General features: G+C 45.9%; 1 long non-coding RNA gene across 1 annotated transcript; it reads right to left on the minus strand.

Annotated features, from left to right (window-relative positions):
- Window positions 1–1,361: 1,361 nt before the first annotated feature.
- Window positions 1,362–3,503, minus strand: LOC147375185 (uncharacterized). The gene is made up of 2 exons (XR_015157825.1): window positions 2,857–3,503; window positions 1,362–2,018 (listed from the first exon to the last, which is right to left on the minus strand). It is a non-coding gene; the product is annotated as an uncharacterized LOC147375185 (long non-coding RNA).
- Between the last annotated feature and the right edge of the window lie 17,611 nt (window positions 3,504–21,114).

A 21,114-nucleotide genomic window follows, 5' to 3' on the forward strand; every position in this document is an offset into this window, starting at 1 on the left:
TCTTCTCAGGAAGGGGACCAGTCTCTTCTCTGCACCCTGAGTCTTTCCTCACTGTTGTCTGCCCAGGAAACCAGTCTTTGTTCCCTGGGGATAGTCAGCCTCCAAGAAGCTGATTCACACATGCCAAACTCAAATAAGATCAGTTGACAAGTGAGATTCCACTTTATTAATTTACAGAGGCTCTGAACAAGATAGCAGGTATCAGGCACTGACACTTCCTGCCAAGGAACGCCAGTCCATTCCACCAGGCTTCTCCAAGCCCCAACCACTCAGAACTTACAACCTATTCACATTAGAGGCTTGGTCAGAACAGGGACGATTTGGAGACACTACTCTCAGATGGTAAAGCGTCTGTCTACAATGTGAGAGACCTGGGTTCAATCCCTGGGTTGGGAAGATTCCCTGGAGAAGGAAACGGCAACCCACTCCAGTACTCTTGCCTTGAAAATCCCATGGACGGAGGAGCTTGGTGCAGGCTACTATCCATGGGGTCACAAAGAGTCAGGCACGACTGAGCGACTTCACTTTCACTCTCATCAGCAAGATTATTTTCGTTTTTACTTTGTCTCCAGCCTTGCAGTTTTGTGATTTGTATTCTATAGCTTGTTTGTGATTTGTATTCTATGAACAGGTATCTTATGTGTGTGTGTCCTCTTCCTGAGCAGTCTGTGGCTCCCATGCCCCCTGCCCTTGTGGATTTGTATAGATGGATCTGTGTTTGTGGAGGAGTGACTGTGTGCACCGAAGCAGCTCTGGGTCTCAGTGTGCATGTGTGCCCAATTCTGGGAACTGGGCCCCTGTGATCCAAGCGTCCCTCCCTCTGTCTCTCCTGCTGGGACATAAATTTTCTTACTGGTCTCTCCCTCCCTCTCGCTGGGGCTTGTCACAAAGGGCCACGACACAGGGAAGACAGGATGGAGGCTGCTGGAAGAGCCTCCATGGAGTGGAGTGGGGACAAGGAAGAATAGGAGGGTGGGACAGTGGCTTCCATTTCCCTTGAAGGAGTAGACTGGGACTGGGGGCCCCTGAGAAGAGAGCACTGAATGTCAGTGAAGCTTCTGGGACCAATGGGGCCACCCGACTACAAGGACTCCACGTGAAGCAGGGGCGGGGGGGTGGGGGGAGTGGGCTGGGATTCCAAGAAGTGAAGGGGAGGAGAGCTCAGGGCTCAGTCCTGAGTCAAGGAGAAGGTGCATTTGGGTTGGGGCAGGGAGACAGTCTCACACTTTAGCCCACGGGGTGGAGGAAATAGATTTTCCCCGGGGACTTGGGAAAGTTGGCGATGTTGCCCACATGGGTTTTGCTAGACTGATGACATCACACAAAGTACATTTGCATACATACAGAGACTTACAGATCTGTGCATTTTACTCATTTTTATCTAGAAAGGGCTTCAAGCAGATGCACAATGAGGTGAGTCCTGAGGAAAAGCTTAGGAGAAAGATTCTGGTTGTCTGTCTCCACGAGTCAGAGACTAAAGCGGCTCTTTTCTTCCAACCAGAATAAGGCCCCAAGGGAGGCAGGTTTGGGCCTAGCCCAGGTCAGAGCCGAGATGGCTTCACTCCCACCATGAGCTCTCCACCCTAGACCGCTGGCCCACAGGATGGGAAGGGCACGGCCAGCCTGAGCCACCATGGGGAGAGGAGGGGGATCAGGCCAGAGGACAGAGGGGAGGACCGATGGGTCAGACATCTCTCTGGCTGGCTTCTTCCTGGGCAGGGCAGCAAGAGGACAGGCAGCGGCTGGGCCCCACCCACTGTGGTCTAAGGCGTGTCTCAGGAGCCTCCCGCTGCAGTGCTATTTCCTGGGAGGGCTGGGTCCACGTCAGATCCCTCTGGTGCTGACTGGTTTCACTTGTCATCATCAGCCCGAAGAAGCAAGGTCTCTGTCGGGTGGCACAGAGTGTGCTTAGGTGTGTGTCTGGTGGGATGAAGGATCAGGCCAGACGTGGGCCACTTCTGGAAGGAACTGTAGGAGCTGGTGGCACTGGGCATTTGGTGGAAGGGTGCCGGGATACCCTGCGGAGAAGTTGGGGGAGGGTGGACATTGCTTTGAGTTATAGCCGGGACTGACCAGGCTTGAAGACCCAGCCTCAGGAGCTGCAGAAACCCACCTGGGCTTTGCTCTCAGATTCTTCCTCCCTTGAATGCCTAGTGGTCAGTGCCTAGCACCTTCCCTATCCTGTCCCAATGCAAGGGAGGGATCTAGGTTGGTTCCAGATCCAAGAGCTGCCTCTGGGGCTCCATGTGCCCTTCAGGCCACCCTGCTGTGCTTTCTCTGGCCCGGGTGGGCAGCATGAGCCAATTACAGGAATCAGAGCAGGGGCCCAGGGTGGATCTCAGCAGCTGCAGGTAAAATTAGAAAGAGAGATTGGAAACATGGACTTTGGCCTGTCTAGGGTACAGCTCTGATGTCCAGAGCATTCAGTGTTCAGATTTCTAAATACCTTAGAGCTCTCAAAATCCAGGATTCCCAACGCCAAGGGTCCCAGAGCTCTGAACACCACAGTGAACCCGAAACCTAGAGTTCCCAGCACCCAGAGGCCTTAAATGCCCAGAGCGCCTCATGTCTAGGCCTCTAGGACTCCTAACATCCAGCGCTGAGTGCCAATTCACTGGGAAGGAATCTGGAGTAGGGGGAGTGGTGGCCCTGTTGACCCAGGTCCCTTCAGTGACTGGCACTGCCTGAGGAGTGGCCATCAAGGAAGCTGGGCCAGGGGTGGTGCTGGAAGCAGCAGCGATGCTTCCTTGATGCTCTCATCCTGTCCTGAAGTAGGATGGAGAGTGGTGATTTTTCCTCCAGTCCCTCCCCACCCCACGTCACATGACCTGTGTAAGTGAATGTCCATTTACTCACCACGTATGAATGTACATCTCCTCTGTGCTGGGAACTGTGCTGATTTCTAGGAACTCAGCCCTGAGAGGAAAGGAACTCCCTGCATATGGGAACGTGACCGTGTGTATGTCACGTGCCAGTGTGAGACAGCATGTCTCTGAGGCCCACGTGTAGTCAAGGGCTTGGCTGAGAGAATGAATGGCTGCTGGCCTGCGAGAGTGTGGATGTCAGGCTGTGAGCACAGACGGTCAGCAAGTTGACATGTCTGATGGTCAGAGTGGGTCTATGTCTCTCCATCAGGCCGTCTCTGCCTTGCTGCTTTCTTAGGGGGTGGAGGCAAGGTCCCTATTCCGCCAGATCGGGCCTCCCTGTGAGGAGCAGGAGGCTAGTTCTGGGCTAGAGGCTGACACCCAGAGCCGTCCTGTTGAGGGATGAGAGATTCCTCCCACTGCCCCTGCCCCCGCTGAACCCAGAGCCTCATTGGATTGGGAGGAGTGGCTATAAGTGGAGCAGCCAACACCAAAAATAGCCATCCACCCTGGGGAGAATCCTGAGACACCACCCCCTCCTCCCAGTCCAGCCCAACCCAGCTTGCTGACCTGGAGCCTGGGTAAGGCTCCTGTCTGACTCCGCTTCCCTGGGTCCTGTCTGAGTAACCCTTTCAGACTGGGAGGAGGAACTAAGCCATGATGTGCCTACCAGTGATGACATCACAGGGAGCTGTGACATGATGGGGAGTGACACTGGGCCCCAAGTGGGTGGTGTCTGGCGGCCCGAGTGGGTGGATCTCAATCTGCTGGCAGCACCCTACAACTCCCAACAGCTGAGGATGGTGAGGCTGGATAAGGTTTACTGGGGGGCCCTGCCTTATCAGTCTTCCCCACATGCCTGATAAGCCTCTTACCCATGGGCTAGCTCAGGGAGCAGGCAGGGAGTAGGCTGGAAGAGGGGAAAGGGTCAGCTGGGGCTGGCTGAGCTCCAGGGCAGACAGCCAGGGTCAGGGAGACATGGCAGAGCCCCAGAAAGGGGATGTGAGGGGTCCCCAAGACAGCCATGGCTGCCTGCATTCTTATCCCAGGACTTCCACTTGATAGCCAGGTAAACTGGAACCTCGCTTTCCTCAGGATTCCTCAACAGAAGACTCTCAGTACTGGCTACCAATCACAGTACTGTTGTGGGGATTAAACAGGGTGAAGTAGGCAAGGAAGAGGGCCTGGTACCTAGTAAGTGCTCATCCTCCTTCCTAGAAAAGGCCAGGATCCTATAAGGGGCCCACCTGGCCCAGGAGCAGCCCCCGGCTGGCCTGAGCCTTGCTGGGGTTTCCAGAGTCTGTGCAGCCCCATCCCCACCCCATCCCAGTCTGGGCTTGACTTCAGACTCCCCAGGAATCCTGGGCTTCCTGGCAGGATTTCTTCCAGTGCCCACACTGACATCTTGGAGTCCTGGTGCCCTCTGGTGACAAAATCCATCCATGGCAGTTAGAGCCTATCCCTAGGATACATCTGTCCAGACAAAGTGCTGTCTTTATGCCTTCCGCACATCATGTTTCCAAGGTAGGAATTATCCCCATTTTCTAGAGCTGAGGCTCAGGCAGGTTAAATAATTTGCCCAAGGTGAAAGAACTAATCTAAGTGGTAGAACCTGAGTTTGAACCCAGGTTGGCCAGTCTCCAAAACCTATGCTCTTGCGAACAATGTACACACGCGGTCATGTGGTGACCCAGAGTTTTATGTGCCATACTGATAACTGGATTGCAGCGATGCTTGGGTGTGTGCTCACTGAAATTCTTCAACTTTGAATACAAAATCGTGTGACTTGGTTTTGAGCACAGTGAGGTTGGGTGTTTGACCACGGAGGTGTTTTGCGTGGCTGTATGATTGTATTGTGTGAGTGTAACCACAGTTAGGCTGGTCATTTATGTTGTGTGAAATCAGCCATGGCAAAGTGCAGCTCTGTGCGTGTATGTGTGTGTGTGTGTGACTGTCGTGGAGGGGTGTGTGGCTAGCTAGCGAGATTGTGTGGGGAAGCTGACCGAGGGCCCTGAGTTCCCAGCACCCCTTGCCCTTGTGGTCCCAGGACTGTGTGTGCTCACCATGACACGCTTGACGGATGGCTCCACACGCCTGATACACTCCCTTGGGCCTCCCAGGTCTTAGTCCTCCCCTCCCCCACTTTTTTGGGAGGAAGTAAAGCAAATAGTGCTGCCAATGGAATTGGCTTTCAGTTTTTCCATAGGACATTTGTGAGAGCGTTTTATAACCCTGTGAGTGATAACTCCGTTAACAAATCATTTAAAAGAGAAAAGTAAATAGAGCTATTCTAATTCTTTCATTTGAATTCACGTGTCAGTTCTTATCCATTCTCCAGGTCTTGTTCACAGATCCCTGGGGGTCTCCAAGACCCTTCCAGGGGATCTACAAGGCAAAAATGATGTTCATAATACTACTAAATTGTTCTTTGCCATTTTCACTTGGTTGATATTTGCACTGATGACACAGAGCAGCCTCGGGTAGAACTGCTGGCACCCAAACAGGAATCAAGGCGTGGCTCCCAACTGTACCAGCAGTCTCTCTCTTTTTTTTTCCAGCCACTGTGCGAGCTCAGTACAGAAAAAGAAAAGGGAAAGGCCAAGTTTGCTGTTGATAAAGCAACAAAATTACAAAATTTTATTAAATCTCGACTCTTGACTACATCTTTGCAACATTTGTGTGACAAAGGGGAAGTGTGCGTATAGAAGTATGATAGTTATCTCCAGGAAAAGCACTCAAAATGATTGAGTTGTGAGCCGAAAGTCACTTTTCTCACTGACTGGCTACTTTCACTTAAAAGAGCACATGACAAAAATAGTTATTCAGACTTGAGTTTTTGGCATGATTTTCTCAGAAGTGAATGAAGTGAGCCTGTTACTTCAAGGGAAGAAAACTATTAGTGTTTTGGTCAGTGATACAATTAGAGCTTTCAAGTGAAAATTAGAGTTTGGAAATCTTCCATCTGCTACCGTGAGTTTGAAAGCGTCCCAAGTTTGATGAGATTGGTAATGACATTAATGAATGTACAGGGTTTTTTGTTTGTTTGGATTTTTGTTTTGTTGGTTGGTTAGTTGTTGGTTATTGTGTATAATGAGATGTGTCAACATTTGGAAGATCTGATAACTAACTCAGTGAACCACTATTTTCCAAATGACCAGGGTACGAGTTACAGAAACGTGCACAGATAAAAGAACCATTCACAATGCAAGACAGACCAGTGGATTTTAATATAATATAATCGGTTCGTTGATATAGTTTCAGATTCCACACTGTCACTAAAGTTTAAGAAATGACACCTGTTGAGTTTTGGTGTAGAATCAGAGAGGAATAGCCACAGCAAGCTAAAAGACTATAGTTGTTGTTGTTGTGTAGTGAGTGGCTCAGTCGCGTCCGACTCTTTTTCGAACTTTTTCCACTGTAGCCCTCCAGGCTCCCTTTGTCCGTGGGATTCTCCAGGCAAGAATACTGGAGTGGGTTGCCATTTCCCTCTCCAGGGGATCTGCCCAACCCAGGGATCAAACTGGTCTCGTGCATCGGCAGGTGGATTCTACGCTGCCAAGCCACCTGGGAGGCTCGAGAGACTATTAACTTCTCTCTTTTCTGACTACATATATTGTGAAGCTTAGTTTCCTTCACATCTTGCAACCAAAACCATTTACTGCAATAGATTGAATACAAAAGCAGGTATGAGAATCAGTATGAATCAACATGAATATCAACAGATAAAACTCAAACAAAAATTTTTGTGTCCTCAATTAAAAAAAAAAAGCTTTTTATTTTATATTGAAGTATAGCCAGTTAACAATGTTGTGATAGTTTCAGGTGGACAGCAAAGGGACTCAACCATAGATATACATGTATCCATTCTCCCCCAGACTCCCCTCCCATCCAGGCTGCCACATAACATTAAGCAGATTTCCCTGTGCTATACAGTGAAAGAAAGTGTTAATCACTCAGTCGTGTCTGACTCTTTGCGACCCAGTGGACTGTAGCCCTCCAGGCTTCTCTGTCCATGGGATTCTCTAGGCAAGAATACTGAAGTGGGTTGCCATGCCGTCCTCCAGTGGATCTTCCAGACCCGGGGACTAAACCTGGGTTTCTTCCATTGCAGGCAGATTCTTTACCATCTTTAGCCATGGACCTTTAAGATGCTATACAGTAAGGTCCTCAATTACTTTTAAGTGTAAAGGGTCCTAAGATGAAAAACTTTGAGAACCACTGAATTAGAGTTTTATTTAAAAAAGGACAAAACTGTATTTTAAAACTTGCTAAGAAACTAGATCTCATTTGTCCCTATAATAATAATGATTATATAAAATGATAGAGGTGTTAGCTAATGCTACAATGGCTATCACACTGCAATATATAGATGTGTCAAATTAATATGTGGTCCCTTTAAATGTACACAGGGTTATATGTTAATTTTATCTCATTTTTTTAAAAAAAGGAGACTATTTTTTCTGTGTCATTATTAATGTACTATTAAAGAATAAGCTTCTTTTACTGCTTCCATCACAATGCAAAGAAGTCACAGATTTTCAGCACATTCACGGTGTGCCTGCTGGCATTTTCTTTCCCTTGTGGAATGTTCACCTTGTCATCTTCTCCCTGTACAACTTGGTCTTCCTTCATGAGAAGAAAAATTGATCCCTCAGTAGCTCCTGCCTCTAGGAGCGATGACATTGGCCAGTTGTCTAGCTGGACTGTCTAATTACTGGCTCTCCTTCTCATCCCATCTCTCCTGTTTCTAAACACCCTTTTGAAAAAGCGATTATTTGTTGAGTACTGTGTTAACTTTTTATTTATTTTCTCATTTAATCCTCACAATGGTTTTACAGGCTAGAAACTATGATTGTCATTTTATAGGTAAGAAAACTCAACCTCAGAAAGGTTAGGAGAAGCCTCTAGGAATGGAAATGACTTTAAAGCCCTTTTAATTCACACATTCAAAAAGTTGCCCAGCTGAATTTTGGTACTTGAACAATTGTTCTTAGTAATAAACTACCACTGAAGGGAGACATGAGCACAAATCCGCACCCGAGCCCTGAGGATGTTTGGGTCCTGGCCCCATGAGACGCCTCCATGCTGAGAGCATGTCTGAGCCCTGCTGATGATGTCTTGCCTGGACTGTTTCCAGAAGCTTTATGTTCTGTTTCCAGAAGCTTTTAGCCTTCACCCCGACATTCTCACCAATGTTCTCTATGAGCCCTTACCTGGGGCAACACACTTGAACTCCTCCTATATACCGCATCCTATACCTGAGCCCTGCGATCCGCCATCACACCAGAACCTAACTCCTGGAGTTGAGATCTGGGTGGGTTCAGACTCCAGGATGGCACTTTTAGGGAGCAGCAGAAGAAGTCGGGGCTGGAGGGTGAGGGGAGTGGGTAGAGATGGCATGTGAGCCGAGAGAAGCAGGCATGGAGAGGAACCTTGGGCTGTAGGCCCCCACCCACAGCCAGGAATGTTCCCAGACAGTGCTGACCTCTCACCCCAGCCCACTTCAGCTCAGGATCCACAGCCCCCACCAACCCCACTTCAAGGACCAGCAGCCGCCTCTGGAGCAACTGGGACATCACCATAGCAACCAGGCCAGACAGGATGGGAGTGGGGTGGGGCTGCTTTAAAGTCTTTTATTGCTTCAAAACATAGGCCTGTTCCTCTCATCGTGGTCATGTTCAGGGGCCCTGAGGACTGGGAGATCCAGACCAGCAGGGACCATCCGCTCCCCACCGTGTCTCTCAACTCAGGGAAGGAAGTTTCTGTGGTCTCAGCCAGGTCCTTGCCAACATAATCCAAGAGGAAATTCAGGCTCTCTGTCCAGGCCCGCCCCACCCCAACACTTTGGATGCTGGTGAACGTCTCCTGCGGGCGTTCTGGTGGCAGAGCTGGAAGAGAGGCAGGGAGGGGCTGACCCCTTGCCTCTGCCCCTCCGGGCTGAGATGCATTAGGGATGCGACCTTGTCAACTGTACCTGATGGGAGGAGTAGAGGAGTGACTGTGCGAGGTGGGGGCCGCTCAGGGCTCAGTGACCTAGACAGAGGCCTTGTGCAGGCGATTAGCTGTCACGCTGGGTCTAAGCTCCTTACCCTCAGAACTCTAGCCTCTGCACCCCTAAGTCTAATGCAGAGGTCGGTGGGGGGAAGGCCTTGATAGGTCTCCAGTGACCCATTTAGCGTAACCAGCTGTGGCCCTGTGTGTCAGGCCTCTCTCCATCTCTGTCTCTTTGAATCTCTCTGCTTCTGGGACTCCCCTGCCCGCCTTGCCTTGTATGGTGCCTCTGTGTTTTGGTCTCCCCGACTCCACGTGTATTTTGTGCTTTGTCTTTGTGAAGAGCTCTGTGGCCCTGACTTCCTGAAACTCTGGTGGGTTGACAGAGGGGCACGAATACCACTAGGAAATGGGCTATGGAGACCTCGGTGACAGGGCCGTGGGTGACAGGAAGCCTTTGGAGACACAGACCGGTAGGTGACGTGAGGTCTTAGGCAGCACAGGGTCTCGGTGGCGACGCGTGGCGGGTGGCCCAGGTTTGAGGCACGTTGGGTTGTTTGTACACACAGATTGGGTGACTGAGTTGTGGCTAACACAGGATCTGGTGACTCAGAGGCAGCAATTCAAAATGAGATCTTGGGCAGCCGAGCGACAGTGGTGGTTCTTAACTAGGGCAATTGGTCCCTCCCCTCCAAAGGACATTTGGCTGTGTGTAGAGACGCGTTTGGTCGTCTCATCTGAGGGGAAGGTGTGCTATTAGCCCGTAGCGTGCAGAGCCAGGATCTTGCTCCCCAGGCCACGTGCACAGGCCGGTTCTGCACACAGACCTAAATGTGGGGGCCCACTCTGAAACCCGACTGCCAGGCTGAAATCCTAGCTCCTGCCCTCTGCGACTCTGGGTGAATCTTCTTATGTCTAACGTGGAGTACCCAGGCAGCACCCTTCTGGAGTGCTGGGATTGCTGAGCTGACTCTTGTCAAGTGTTTAGAATTGGGCCTGGCACAGAGCAGGTGGTATTTTTTGACTCAGGCCTGGAGAGAATAAGGGTAGGTTTAAATTCAGGGACTCAAACGTTCTCTGCCTTTCTCGTTACAGTGTCTACTTCAGACAGGCTTCTTCCATCAGGAAACCACATGGCCAAAAGCCCTCCTGTCTTATAGTTACCGACCAGAGTTCTTGACCTTCCTTGTGGGTCAGTCCCTAAATCATGTCCGACTCTGCAACCCCATGGATTGCAGCACGCCAGGCTTCCCTGTCCTTCACTATGTCCTGCAGTTTGCTCAAACTCACATGCATTGAGTTGGTGACACCATCCAACCATCTCATCCTCTGGTGTCCCCTTATCCTGCTGTCAATCTCCTGCCCTCATCAGAGTCTTATCCAATGAGTCGGCCCTTCGCATCAGTTGGCCAAAGTACTGGCCTTCCTTACTCAATAAAAAATAAAAGGCCAGACAAGAAATTCAGGCAAGGGCTTTACTGGGGCTCCTACCGCAGCAAGGGGAAATGAAAATAAATAAGTTTCCCTTGCTGGCTCCCTGAGCGAGGAGGGCAAGGTGGTTCTGTACATGGGGTGAAGTTAGGGGTGTGTCAGGGGTTGGGCCAGAGGGGTGGCTTGGGTGGTTTGCCCACCCCTAGGTGCTGTTGAGTGCAGGCGGCATGTGGAGTACCCTGCTTTTGCTCCTGATCCCGGCTTTCGTTCCCAGCTCTTTAGAAGTGGCAGTTGGGTTTCTAGCCCTTTTTTATCTTGTCCATAATTTACCCTAACTGCATGTGCATGGGTATTTCTCATGCCTTGTTTCTTTGTATTTTTGTTGCTCCAGGAATGTTTGTCTAGATGCAAGTATTGCAGCAAAGGGTCCCAGGTCCGAGGTCTCATACGGTCTCTTCATGTCATGCAGGTGTAGTTATTTCTGAGGAAAAGAGACAAATACCTATAAATCCCAAAGAAATGGTTCTGATAGGCTAAGTCTGGGTCACCTGACCACTCACTTTTTGCAGAACACCATGTAAATAGATTAAGTCTTCTGTTCACCAGGAGGACTTCCCTGGTGGCTCAGCAGTAAAGTATCTGCCTGCAATTCAGGAGACCAAGGTTCGATCCTTGGGTCAGGAAGATTGCCTGGAGAAGGAAATGGCAACCCACTCCAGTACTGTTGCCTGTGAAATCCCATGGACAGAGGTGCCTGGAGGGCTATAGTCCATAGGGTCACAAACAGTCAGACACAAGTTAGCAACTAAAAACAACAACAACAAATTTTTCATGACAATTCTCTGGGATAGAATTCTTACTTTCCCCTTTTAACAGCTAAGGAAACTGATGCCCAGAGGTTCAGTAACTTGCAAACCCAAGATTGGATCAAGGCAGTCTGGTTTAAAAAGATGAACCCTTCCTTCACAGTCACCATCTTGAATGTTTATATTTAGATATATCAGGTTTTATTTTAAAATGTGCAATAAGAAGCAACATTGTATTTGTTCATAAGATGCAATCACAGAAGCATTTACATTACAAACAGTTGCTCGTTTTTCTTTTTCTAAGATAAAGCAATTGCATTCGTCAGTAGTCATCTGGTTTTTTGAGTGGGCTCATGAGAGAATGGTTGTGATTTTCTTGGTGAGAGAAAACAATAAGAGCTGGTCCTGGGGTGAAGGGTGGGGTAGGAGGGAGGAAGGGACCTTGGTGATGAGCAGAACTAAGTCTAGATAGAATCTGGCCTGGTCCTGAGATAGGACTGCCATGGTTGACAAATTCTTTGTTTTGATGATGACCAAACCTTTCAACTTTCCCTGAAGCATTGATAGGGATACAACACAGTCAAATCAATAATTTACTAATAATACATCTGCTGTCAGTTGCACTCATCTTGAGGGAAAGAATGCCTGCATTATGAGAGTTGTCTTGCCCTAGAGCCAAGGGTGCGAGACAAGGGGCATAGATAGACAGGTGTGCTACTTACATCCTTATTCATATCACCTAATCCTTCAGGTGCTTAGTATAAGGAATAATCAGATGAAAGCCTGTGAGTGGGTTGAACAGGAAGAGGAAATTTCCCTTGGGGAATTCGGCATCAGAGGTGGGGTTATATTGCTCTCTAGTGGACACGTTGTGAATTTACACAATATCAGACGATGTGGCAAGTTGGTTTTTGGTTTTTTTTTAAACCAAGGGGTTGGTCTCCAGAGTGTTTGGGAAGCCGGCCCATAAGAAACACTGTGTGTGTGTGTGTGTGTGTGTGTGTGTGTGTGTGTGTGTGTGTGTGTGTTGGGAGCTATGCAGCTTCGCCTAACTTCACCACGCAGAAATCAGGAAATGGTTAGAGAAGAAAGATGTGGGAGTAGTTGATGGCAATAACCCAAGGATTTTATTTAAAATGTGAGAAAACCAAAGCCTGTAGAGATAGGAACTTTTCCCCCTGCTTGACGTGGACTAAGTAAGGTGATTTAAATAGGAAGGCACAGCCAGTAACTTTCCAAGCAGAACTGGATGTCTGCCTGGGTGATTCTAGATGTCAGTTAAACTGAGAAATATTCCAATTCCACTGATTCCCTTGATTCATGCGGAACAAGAAATAAAAAGTGCTGTGCCATTATTTAATAAAACAAAACAAAGAAAAACAAGAGAAGGACCAAGAGATAGTATACCCACAGTAAATAAAAGAACATTTTTGTCAGGATGGGAAAATAGAAGGGTTTAGGGGGAAGGGCATGTAAGAGGAGATGAGTTAAAGATTTCATCTTAATGGTGAATATTTTTGTCTTTAAATATGTGTTTAACTTTTTCTCCTTCTGAGAGGGTATCACACTCTTTGTTTCCAGTGAGAAATTGTCTTTGATCCGATTGGATTTAGAGCTAGTTGTTTAAAAATTAGTATCTGGGGATTTAGAAAATATTCTGTTTGCTTGAATGGCTTCTCTTAAGTATGTAAATGAATTGCTCTATTATGAGCCTAAATTGCTCTTGGCAAAATTGTCTTTATGTGTTTAACTGGCCAAGGTATAATTTGTTTCATTTATGAACACAGTAAGATTTATCTATGAATTTAAGAGACATTGAAAAAGCTGATTTATTCTGATAATGATGTTAAGATTTTTTGGTTTTGTGTGTGCAAATAATCCATTAGTTTAATAAAATTTAATTGAAATTTCTCGTTAATACACCATTATAACTTGAACACATCTGTGCAAACATAACTTTTTTAGTCTGTTCTGGTCGTAACAAAATACCATACATGGGGAGGTTCAAACTGTAGGCATTTATTTCTCACATCTCTGAAGGCTGGGATGTCTAAGATCAAGGTCCTGGCAGATTCAATTCTTGGTGAGAGCCTTCTTCCTGGCTTCCTGGCTTGCAGAAAGTCACCTTTTTTCTGTATGTACACATGGTGGGGAGGGACGAAGGGAGAGAGAGAGGGGGAGAGAACGATGGATAGAGAAAGTTTTTGGTTTCTTCTTATAAAACACTAACCCCACTATGGGGGCCTCACCTCATGATCTCATCTAAACCCACACATGTACCTCCCCCAAGCCCCGCCTCATACTGTAACAGAGAACAAACCTGACTCCATATTGGAGCTCTTGCTTTAGCTCTAACCTGTGTGCTCTGTTTCCTGTGCTTACTCCTGCTGGCTCTGCACCCTGGAAAGGAATGCGGCCTACAACCTGAAACACACACCGTAGCTCCTTTCCAGGGCTCTGACTCCTGGGCTTGACTATTAAAGATATAACAATTTTCACTCAGATAGAGATAATTTTTCTCTTTTGGAGATTTATAGGAATATGGTGACGAGACCTAGAGTAGACAACTACAAGACCAAAGGATATCACATTCCCTCTGGGGTCTGGTCAGCACCAAGAAGTTTGCAACAACCAGCCACATCCTCTACCCTTTCAGTATAAAAGAAGGCTGAATTCTAACTCGGGTAAGATGGGTCTCTGGGATACCTGTCATGTGGTGAGCAGTATGAGCTTGGACTCGGTAACGATATCATCATATTAGGGGTTAGGGTTTCAACACATAAATTTTAACACATAAACACTGAACTGAACTGAACATAAATTGGGGGAAGACAAACATTCAGTCCATACAGTAACCATCCAGGAAAGATGCTCCTGATCACTACCTTCTCTGTCCTTCTCAAAGCAACCACCACCCGGACTTCTGACCCTCCACAGTAGTTTTGCTTGTTTTTGAACTTTTTATAGTTAGAATTATACAGTATATATGCTTTTGTATGTGTGAGATTCATTCATGTTGTTATGTGTAATAGCAGCTTATTCGTTCCTATTGCTGTATGGCATTCCATTGCATGAATACACAACTATTTATTCATTCTAGTTTTTCAGTTTTTGATGACCTGAAAATATAAATATTTTGGTACACATACCTAGGGTTGGGATTGCTGTTTCCCAGCATTTGCATACATTCAACTTTAACAGATATCATAAATGGTTTTATAAAGTGGTTGTAGCAATTTACACTCCTACCAACAATGTGTGAGAGTCAGCCATGGTAAAAGTATTTATCCCATAGAAATTGGCAACTTCTACAAATCACACTTTCTTTCCTAATGAGCCAGTTGTTAAATAGTTACCAGTATACCACTGCCATGGAGAAGACAGTGGCACCCCACTCCAGTGGTCTTGCCTGGAAAATCTCATGGACGGAGGAGCCTGGTAGGCTGCAGTCCATGGGGTCGCTGAGGGGCGGACAGGACTGAGCAACTTCACTTTCACTTTTCACTTTCATGCATTGGGGAAGGAAATGGCAACCCACTCCAGTGTTCTTGCCTGGAGAATCCCAGGGACGGGGGAGCCTGGTGGGCTGCCATCTATGGGGTCGCACAGAGTCGGACACGACTGAAGCGACTTAGCAGCAGCATACAATTGCCAACACCCACTGTCACAAAAACTGTGTGTTTTTCAATTCTTGGTATTATCAGTCTTTTTTTCCCCTCAAAATAAATAATAAAAAAAATTTTAGTTCAAAATTTTAATTGAATGTATTTAACTCTAAGACAGAATTTATTTATTTATTTTTTTAATATAAATTTATTCCTTTTAATTGGAGGCTAATTACTTAATAATATTGTAGTGGTTTTGCCATACATTGACATGAATCCACCACGGGTGTACATGTGTTCCCCATCCTGAAACCCCTTCCCACCTCCCTCCCCATCCCATCCCTCAGGGTCATCCCAGTACACCAGCCCCGAGCACCCTGTATCATGCATTGAACCTGGACTGGCGATTCGTTTCACATATGATAATATACATGTTTCAATGCCATTCTCCCAAATCATCCCACCCTCGCCCTTTCCCACAGAGTCCAAAAGACTGTTCTATACATCTGTGTCTCTTGCTGTCTTGAATATATGGTTATCATTACCATAAGACAGAATTTAGAGGTATTATTTTTATTTTATCAAGTTAAAACTAATATAATATTGTAAATCAACTATTCTCTAATAAATTTTTTTAAAAGATCAAATATACAAGCAATCAGATATCTTTTACTTTCTATACACATATATCCCTCAAATTTAAAAATGATAAACTTATTTTTCAGTCTTTTCAAAATCATATATATTTTTATGAAAATTTTAACTTTTATTGACTCAGCTAGGCTTTTTTTTGCTCCACAGCATTCAGGATTTTCGTTCCCCAGCCAGGGGTTGAATCTCATGCCCCCTGCATTGGGAATGCAGATTCTTAACCACTGGACTGCCAGCTGCTGCTGCGTCGCTTCAGTCGTGTCCGACTCTGTGCAACCCCATAGACGGCAGCCTACCAGGCCTCCCCGTCCCTGGGATTCTCCAGGCAAGAACACTGGAGTGGGTTGCCATTTCCTTCTCCAATGCATGAAAGTGAAAAGTGAAAGTGAAGTTGCTCAGTTGTGTCTGACTCTAGCGACCCCATGGACTGCAACCCACCAGGCTCCTCTGTCCATAGGATTTTCTAGGCAAAAGTACTGGAGTGGGGTGCCATTGCCTTCTCCCTGGACTGCCAGGGAAGTCCCAAAACCATATATCATAATGTCAAGGATGAGGAAAAGCCAGGACAACCTTACGTTGTTGGTGCAAGTGTTAACTGGTACAACGACTTTGGGAATCTCCCCCAACATTTCCTAAAACTAAGCATACATATACCCCTGACCAAGCAATTCTCCTCCTGAATATGTGCCTAATGGAAATGAGTGCTTCTGTCCACCAGAAGGCGCGGGTGAATGTGTTCACAGCAGCTGTCCTCATGATAACCCACTCTGGAAACAAGTCAGAAGTCCAGCAGCAGTAGGAGGAGGAAATACACTGTGATGTGTCCATTCGATGAAGTATTACACAGCAGCAAAGAAGGAGCAATGTATGGGCAGTATAACCACAGAGGTGACCCTCACATAATTCTGACCAAAAGAAATCAGATGCAAGAGGCTGTACTGTATTATCCCAATTATAGGAAGTTAAAAACTGGCTCAACCAACCAGTACAGTGGGAGAGGCCAGGTAGAGGGCACCCACGGAAGTGGTACTGACTTTCAGAAGCCAGGAGAGGGTCTTCTGCAAGGCTGGACTTATTCTATTCTTGATCTGAGTGGAGATTATATGGGATATATGTATTTAAAATTGACATTGTACTCATTACTGTGTCTAAATTATATGCCAGTAAGATGAAAAAGTCATGTGACTGCCTGCTGTTAAGAAAGATGTTACTGAGTCAGAGCTTTATGCCAAGTGCAGTTTTAGTCTTACGCTACATTTTGTTGACATCGCAGTGTAACATGAAAATACTCTTTGTGGTTAAGAGTGAATAATTCGTGATATCATGATTGTGGAAAGATTCTTAAATAAACAATCATTAAAAGACATATGTTCCGAGGGGCGAGGCGAACCCGAGCGGCGCGGGTCGGGGTTCCGGTAGGAGCGGGGTGGGGGGGTCCCAGTTGTGCTCTCCGGGGTGGCCACTGCTGCTGGAAACGCGCCGGCAGCGCGCCCGGGGCGGGGTGAACCCTGGCGGCGCGGGTCGGGAATCGGGTCGTGGCGGGGGTGGGGGCCGGACCCAGTTGTGCTCTAGGGGGTGGCCACTGCTGCTGGAAAAGCGCCGGGAGCGCACCAGGGGCGGGGTGAACCCGGGCGGCGCGGGTCGAGTTTCCGATCGCTGTGGGTGGTGGTCGGTCCCAGTTGTGCTCTCGAGGGTCCCCACTGCGGCTGGGAATGCACGGCGAGCGCGGCAGGGGCGGGGCGAACCCGGGCGGCGCGGGGCGGGGTCGGCTCCTGGCGGGGGTGGGGGAGGGGTACCCAGAAAAACAAAAACAAACAAACAAAACAAAACAAAAAGACATATGTTCCTCATAAAAATTAATGCAGAAAGTACTAAAAAAGTTTTTTTTAATTGCCCCAAATGCCACTACCCCAAAACAATCATCTTCAACCTACTTCAATATCATTTCTGACATCCTTGAACTTGTGTGTGACCCACTGTGTATATTTCTATCACATCTTGTCAACATAATAATAGTAGCCACATTACTTGAATTGATTATTAATGTCTGAATAGTGAAAGTGAAAGTGAAGTCGCTCAGTCGTGTCCAACTCTTTGCGACCCCATGGACTGTAGCCTATCAGGCTCCTCCAACCATGGGATTTTCCAGGCAAGAGTGCTGGAGTGGATTGCCATTTCCTTCTCCAGGGGATCTTCCCGACCCAGGAATCGAACCCGGGTCTCCCGCATTGCAGGCAGACGCTTTACCGTCTGAGCCACCAGGGAAGCCCTAATGTCTGAATAGTCAATTTCAAATGTGTTATTTAAGATGTAATTCAGTGAAAATGTACTTCTCTTGCTTTGTATGTTGAAATTCTATCAGTCAGTTGAAGTATAAATATATATGTAATTCTTCATGAGTAAAATGCTGTAGTAATTGATGATTTGAAAGCTGTTGATTGTGTACAAAAACACTGACAAAGAACTCTCAAATAATTTAATATGAAAATAGGCTGATAGTTAATGCAATATTTAAGAGAAGGTATGCTAACTAGGTATCTTTAGAAAGAACTTTATACTGTTTAAAAGTCAAGAACTGTTATGGTACTGGCACAAAAACAGACACAATAGATAAACAGAACAGGATAGAGAGCCCAGAAATAAACCCACACACTAATGGTCAATTAATCTACAACAAAGGAGGCGAGAATATACAATGGAGAAAAGACAGTCTATTCAATAAGTCCGTGCTAGGAAAACTGGACAGCTACATATAAAACAATGAAATCAGAACATGCTCTAACACCATATACCAAAATACACTCAAAATGGATTAAACATCTAAATGTAAGACAGCATACTATAAAACTCCTAGAGGAAAACATAGGCAGAGCACCCTTTGATGTAAATTGCAGTAATATATTTTTTTGGATCCACCTCCTAGAGTAAAGGAAATAAAAGCAAAAATAAACAAATGCGACCTAATGAAACATAAAAGCTTTTGCATAGCAAAAGAAACCACTGACAAAATGAAGACGACCTACTGAATAAGAGAAAATATTTGCAAATGATTTGATCGAAAGGGATTAATATTCAACATATGTAAACAGCTCATACAATCTGACATCAAAAACAAAAATCAAACAACCCAATTTAAAAATGGGCAGAAAACCTGAATAGACATTTTTCAAAAGAAGAAATGCAGATGGCCAACAAGCACATGAAAAGATGCTCAATATTGCTAATCAATCAGGGAAATGAAAATCAAAACCACAGTGAGATATCATCTCAAATCTATTAGAATGTCTATCATCAAAAAAGAACATAAATAAAAAATGTTGGCGAAGATGTGGAGAAAAGAGAATCCTTGTACACTGTTAATGAGAATGTAAATTGGTACAGTCACTGTGGAACACAGTATGAAGGTTTCTTAAAAAACTAAAAATAGAACTACCACATGAACCAGGAATCCCTCTCCTTGGTATATATCCTCCCCCCACCAAAAAAAAAACACTAATTTAAAAAGATACATACATCCCAATGTTCATAGCAGCATTATTTATTGCAAAGATGTGGAAGCAACATAAGTATCTATCAACACATAAATGGGTAAAGAAAATAGAACTTTATAGATGTGGTATATATACCACATCTCAGCCATAAAAAAGAATGAAATTTTGCCTTTTGCAGCGACATAGATGGACTTGGAAGGCATTATGCTCAGTGAAATAAGTCAGAGAAGGGCAAATATTGTATGATAGCACTTATAGGTGGGATCTAAGAAAATACAACAGACTAGTGAATATAACAGAAAAGAAACAGATTCACAGATATAGAGAACAAACTAGTTGCCAGTAACACTGTCTGTAAGAGAGAAGAAGAAAAGGAACAATTCATAAGCCCATTGACCACAGGGATAGTTTGTGGTGTATTCGCACATGGAATACTACACAGCAGTAAAAATGAAAATGATATTCCTTTTTGTGCCACAACATGGCTAATCTTCATAATTATAATTTTGAGTAGAAAAGCAAGTGTCAAAAGACCACTCTTTTCACTAAGATCAAAAGCAAATAAAACAAAACAATATCTTATTTAGACATCAACATATGTGATAAAACCCTCAGATAATTGTGACCTCTTGGGGGAGGCATGAGTATTGGATAGGAGAGGAGTACATGGTAACCTAAGTTACTGATAATAGTTTAGCTCTTGGGAATGAGTACCAAACTCGTGGGTTCTCATTACATTATTTTAAAAAATAAAATAAAGAAATGAATAGTCCTCACCATATCATCCTTTACTACTAATAGGATCTTCATTGCCTTTGAACTTGACCAGATAGGATGACCAATCTCACCCCTCAGGATGCCAGATTCCCACTCCTTTAAGTGTTTATTGCTACAACTGTTTTTGGTGTGAATCATTGTATTGGTCAAAGTACTTTATGCAAACCACAGACTCTAATACTCAGTTTAAAAAGAAAGGAATGTATTACAAGGTACTAGGTACTGGGTGGGCTTCCCTGATAGCTCAGTTGGTAAAGAATCCATCTGCAATGCACGAGACCCTGGTTCAATTCCTGGGTTGGGAAGATCTGCTGGAGAAGGGATAGACTACCCACTCCAGTATTCTTGGGCTTCCCTTGTGGCTCAGCTGTTAAAGAATCCGCTTGCAATGTGGGAGACCTGGGTTGGATCCTTGGGTTGGGGAAGATCCCCTGGAGAAGGGAAAGGCTACCCACTCCAGTATTCTGGCCTAGAGAATTCCATGGACTATACAGTCCATGGGGTCACAAAAGAGTTGGACCCAAATGAGCGACTTTCACTCACTCACTCACTCACTCACTCAGGTACTGGGTAAAGCTGAATTTTTAGAGGCAATAAATTGTGGCTGATGCTAATTATGAATAATGAGGCTTTCATAGGGTGGGATCCCTAGAACAGAGTCTGCAATGGAGATTTTTAAAAAGTATTTTTTATTACTATTTTTTGCTGGGTCTTTGTTGCTATGAGTGGGCTTTCTGTCGTCGCAGAGAGTGGGGGCCACTCCCTAGTTGCGGTCTGCAGGCTTATCATTGCAGTGGCTTCTCTTGTTGTGGAGAATGGCCCCTGGGTGCGTGGGCTTCAGTTGTTGCTGCACGTGGGTTCAGTAGTTGGCGCGGCTTGCAGGTTTCAGAGCATAGGCTCAATAGTTGTGGCCCTGAGGCATATGGGATCTTCTGGGACCAGGGATTGAAGAGGTGTTCCTTGCTTTGCAAGGTGGATTCTTAACTACTGGTTCCACCAGGGAAGCTCTAGAGGTTCTTACTTAAGATTCTTGTTTAAGAGATTTATTTTAAATCTTAATTTAAATTAATCAAGACATTAATTAACTTAATTAAGATTAATTAATTAATCTTGATTAAGAGATTACCTCTTTGTTTATTATATTTATTTAAGGAGTGCTCTTGGGAGAAGATGAGTGAGAGGAACCAGACAGGACAAGAGGAAGAAAGTTAAGCAAGAATTTGGGAGTGTTCTCATCTGGAGACTGTCCTCAGCCTGGTTCTCAGGGGAGCATCAGAGCATGATGGTACCACAGAACTGGCTCCCGTTTCAGGCAAGTGGGATAGGCTAGCCCTTTGTACCTGAGGGAGGGTGCCTAGCCTCCAAGGGAGTTGATTTCCACGTGACTGGGAAGGGGCCACCAGCTCAGACAGTGATTGGAGTTGGGTGCGCTGAGCAGGGCAGAGCCCTGGAAGTGACTCAGCACCAACCTGACCTCACTGGGAAGGGCAGGGGAGAT

This window comes from Bos grunniens, chromosome 3, assembly GCF_055505025.1.
Source record: "Bos grunniens cultivar Pamir isolate PY7600 chromosome 3, Bosgru_T2T1.0, whole genome shotgun sequence".
NCBI classification, from domain to species: Eukaryota; Metazoa; Chordata; class Mammalia; order Artiodactyla; family Bovidae; genus Bos; species Bos grunniens.